A 5,188-nucleotide genomic window follows, 5' to 3' on the forward strand; every position below is an offset into this window, starting at 1 on the left:
CTACCTAGTCTATCAAGTTGCCTCTCAAATTATCTCTTAGAGCACTGGAATTTCTCCAAAGAAAATATAAAATAGAATAAAGGATTCAATCACATGGGGCTACTTATACTTAAGCATTCTATTCATACCAAATCTGTCTGCCTTCCTATGTAGATGGATCCCTGCTCATGAGTGCTTACTTATCACCGGCAAAATTGTTTCACAGCAAAATTGTTTTTAGATTTCAAAGGCACCTTGGATATTCTGAGACGATTTCAGAGGGTCACTTTGGAGAAAACCAGAGAATTTAATACTTATTTCATTGTAAGTCATTTATGTAGATACTGATTTTTGACAGCTTTCTCTTCTCATATGTAATGGAACTTGGCAGATATCACAGAATTTTGTAATGAATAATAATATCTCCTATTTGGTATATAGTGCTCTATGATTTACAATTGGCTTCACGGTTGAAAGGTCACACGTAAATCTATAAATATGTGAATTCAGCATAATCAAACCCAGTCTTCTGCCATGTACCATTGCCTTTTGTTGAATGTTATTTAGGGAGGAGGCTAGCCTTTCATTAGGAAGCTTTAAAGTGATTTGTAAATGAAACAAAGTCATAAAGGTCTAGTTCTAATCTATTACACATAGTAACAAAAAACTAGATACAATAGAACTCTATACAATGTGTCACAGTTTGGCATAAGGACAATACACAATACCATATGAAATGATATACACACAGCATTCTGCAAACCTCAAAGTACTATTTTAAAAGTCAGTAGTTGTTATATTATATCTCTTCAAACATTAAAAATAAACATGATACAGACTTTAAGTCAAATGTCCATCATATTCCCAGACCCTGGTTTTATATGCAAGGATTTTCCCTATAATTTTATTTCACTTTTCCTTGGGGAACTTCAAACAGTTTATAAGTGGTACCTAAAACATCCTTACAACCTCCCTTGATGTGGGTAGGGGTTATTTTCTTCCCATTTTCAACAATGGAAAATTGAGAAAGATTTCTAAGATTTTCCAAGATAAAAGGTAAAGGCAGAGTTAGATCCCACCCTCCATGGGTGCTGAATTAATCTCAGGTGAGCTTTCTATCAGGACTGAATCTTCACATTAAGAATCATGGGGGAAAGGGGCAGCTAGGGGACTCAATGGATAAAGCACTGGCCTTGGAGTCAGGAGAACCTTATTTCAAATATGACCTCAGACATTTGACACAACTTGCTGCGTGATCCTAGGCAAGTCACTTTCCACAATTGCCTTGCAAAATAAACCAAAACATACACACACACACACACACACACACACACACACACACACACACACACAGTCATGGGGCAAGTTTTCTGACTGGTATCAGAAATGTACCAAAGCTGTTTAATGCCAGTGATGGCATCAGCCAGTTCATCTCCGCCTAACATCTACCCCTTATATTCTCTCTCCCTTTCTTTCCTTGTGTAAAAACTTCCCAGAATCATATGCTTATTAAGTAACCTAGACTTTTAGTTAAAGCAGGGTGAGAGTAATGAGGAAACTAGGAAGTGGGAAAGCTACTCCTTGTGGCCCTGACACATAGGACTTTGCTCATTTAGCTGGGGTGGGGCCGTGTGAGAGTTTGCAAAAGACCTGGATTCAAATGCTAGCTTTGTGGCTTACTATCTGTGTGGTAGTGGGCAAATCACTTCATGTTTCTGGGCCTCAGTTTCCCCATCTATAAAATGAATGGATTAGATAAGATGACCTTTAAGGCCCTTCTAATTCTAGAGTCAGGATCAAGAATATAGTGAATCCTGGAAGAATTTAAGAGTTGCAAGATTAAAAAATAAAATTTGAGAGTCAATGCACCAGAGAAGTTCCTTTAGCTTACTCCTCTCCCCAATTTTGCTCTCCTGATAGCTAACCTCACTGCTTTGTGACAAAAATATTTTTTCAAAAAAGTAATCTAGCGATTGTAAGATGAGACTTGTCCCCACCCCACCCCTTCCCCTTATACTAGGCATATTTTTCCATAATTCTCTATCTGGTACTGAATTATTTTACATATTTTTATTTTGTTGATTTAACTTCAGTAAGATATAGAAAGATGTTGAGTGTGATATTATAAGTAGATACAGTTTACCTTCTTTGAATTCTTTAGCCACTCACTGGAAAACACAACTAGATACACACTATCTACACTTACCTTTCACAAATAACTGTAGCATCATTATGTTGCAGAAAGAGGTCTTGGTTGAGAATACAAAGCCTAGCTTTCCCTAACTGTATGGTTGTGGGGAAGTCACTTTCCCCTTAAGATCTTAGAATCTTAAAGCTGGTCATTTAGTCTAACCCTCTTATTTTATAAGTGAGGAAACTGAGGCTCAGAGTTTAAATGGCTGTCTCAAGATCACACAAGGAGTAAGTATCCAAGATTGTACCCAGATTCCCTGCTCCAAATCTACTCTTATTAGCGCACCATACTCGGTTTCCTCTATGGACTAGATAATCTCTTTTCCCTCATATCCCTGATGATCTAAGATTTGCTGCAGTGAAAAAAAAAGTTTCCTGGGTTCTAAATTCCAACTTAAAAAACCCCAACTAAATTTCCAGTTTCAATTTACCCCATTTTGGTCAGAAAAAGCATTAGTTTTCCACAGTAAAAGCCCAATTCCATCCTTATTTAAGTCCCATTGGACTTTCAGCACATAATATTGCGCCACAGCCTGAGTCCCAAAAATGGTCCCTAGAAGAGAATTATTTCTAACCTGGTCTTTCCTGTTTCTTGCTGAATGATTCAAAGGACATATGCTCTAGTGAAAGAAACCTGGAGCAATGAATCGAAACTTCTGGGTTTTAGATCTGGTTCTTCCATGATTAAACAAACCCTTACCTTTCTCTGTTTTAGCTTCTTCTGTGAAATAGAGATACCTACCCTACCTACCATTTGAGATTGTTGGAAGATTATAAGCATGAAAGTACTTTGATAAATCAAAAGTCCAAAATAAATTCAAGGCAATATTAGCAGTATGAATTCTGTGCTTGATTAGGAGGCAAATTCTCCCTATATGTGCCTCTTGCTGCTATCTTTGTAACTTCTCCACTAGTTTTAATTCTTTGCCTATCTATAGAAAAATTGGTTAAAATTCAAGAAAACTATAGAAAAACAGTTAAAATTCAGACCTACTCCTAAGTAGTATGGACTGAAAGCACAAGCACACACACGCACACACATATACACACACACACACACACACACACTTATGTCTTGATCTGGGTTATCTGGGAAAAGTGTTCAAGTAGATATCTTAAATATGATGACTGTAAAACTATATACCAAGTTGGCAAAAAAAATGCCAATTACTTCATTCTGCTTATAAATAATGTTTCATTAGCCTATAACCTACTGACCTTTTTTTTTTAAATCAGAAATGCAGACTGCCTGTATTTAAAACACAAATCCCCAAAAACCCATGTGATGTCAAAATGTGTACTTCAGCAATATATCACCCAGTTAGGTTATAGGTCTCCTACAAGTCCCTGAAAAAACATTTTCACTCCATTTGCTTGGACTCTCCCAAGCAATCTTGAGAAAATCAAGAAGAAAGGAAAGGTTCTCCAGAGCACGAGCTATGAATTTTCAACCTGAGGTTGAATGTAAGTGGAGAAACCTTTTCTTTGTACACAACTGAGATGTCTTGTGGCCCTTATCTTGGGGGGGGACAATATAAGAATACAGTTGGTTCGAAGTAAATAACTAGTGATTTGTTGCCACATAAAGTAAGCCAATTGGACTGGAGAAGCAAGGCCACGGAGTCTTTAGGTGGCTTACAGAAAAGAGACAACAAAATAAGAGAGGGTTACAGAATAAGATGAAGAAATCAGACTAAACAACGTAAAATGGGTGATTGCTCCTATCTGGGGGGAGTTGGGCAATAGGAAACAACGTCTAGCAAAACCAGAAACGCCAGCGGGTAGAAGAGAGAGACGAAAGAAAGGAGGGAGGGAAAGGGAGGAAAGAGGGAAAGTGGAAAAGAGAGGAGAGAGGAAAGGAGAGGGAAAGAGGAAAAGAAAGGAAGAGAGGAAGGAGGGAGATAGGAAAAGAGAGAGAGGAAGAGGAAGGGAGAGAGGGAGAGGAGAGAGGAAAAGAGAGGAGAGAAAAAGAGAGGGAAAGAGGAAAAGAAAGGGAGAGAGGAAGGAGGGAGACAGGAAAAAAGAGGGAGAGAAGAAGGGGGAGGAAGGGAGAGGGGGCAAGAGAGGAAGAGAGGAGCGGGAGAGGGAAAGTTAGCCAAGGACAGGGAAAGAAACAAGCGCCAGCATTTCTACATATACATCTATAAAAGGTCCTACTTCTCGGGGACTCAGGTTCCCCATCTGTAAAGGAGGAGGGGGTGCCTGCATGACCTTCAAGGTTTACCTCCGGGCTCAGGCCGCTGGGAAGGGGGAGGGGAAGATGCGAGGGAAGTCGGAGGAGTTGGCGGGTTTTCAGCTTTAAACTCCCTCCACACCTCAACTCTCCTCTTTCGCTCCGCAGGGACCCCGTTTTTGGCCACAGGGGCCCCGTTTTCACAAAACGGTGACGCGGGGCCCGTCTCCAGGCCCCGGTTTCTGGCAGCGGGGGCTCGTTTCGAGCCATAACTCTCCCGGTTTGGTTAACCGTGTAGGAGAGGGCGGCCCCCGCCGCTACCTCCTGCTCCAGCTCCGAAAGGTGAGAAGGGTGGGGTGGGCAGGTGGGCGCTCCCCATTGCCGGAGGGGCCCGGCTAGCCCATTGGAGAGCGGGGGAGCCGGGGCCGCGACCCCCGCCCGCTCCCAGGTACGAGGCGAATCCCTCCTGGACTTGAGTGGAGCCAAAAAAAAAAAAAAAGTTTCTTAACTTTTCGCCCAACTTCGCGGGGAGGGCGGCGCCGGCCTCTGATTGGCTCGCGGCCCTTGGCGGGAGATTCGGATTGGCCGAGCAGGCCCCGAGCGGGGCGGGGCGGCCCCGGGGAGCGGCCCTCCCAGATCCAACCCGTCCGAGCCGCTCGCGCCGACAGCGGGTTAATTTCAAATCGGGGGCTCCGGGAAGGTCACGCGCCCGCCGTTCCGCCGCCTCCCGCCGGGCCACCGACGGCCGCTCCCGCTGCGCCTTCCACACCCACCTCCAAGTGACACCTGGACGGACCGTCGGACCGACGGACGACGGCGGCGGGATCCGGAGGCTCGGGCGAG

The sequence above is a fragment of the Notamacropus eugenii genome, chromosome 6 (assembly GCF_028372415.1).
Source record: "Notamacropus eugenii isolate mMacEug1 chromosome 6, mMacEug1.pri_v2, whole genome shotgun sequence".
NCBI classification, from domain to species: Eukaryota; Metazoa; Chordata; class Mammalia; order Diprotodontia; family Macropodidae; genus Notamacropus; species Notamacropus eugenii.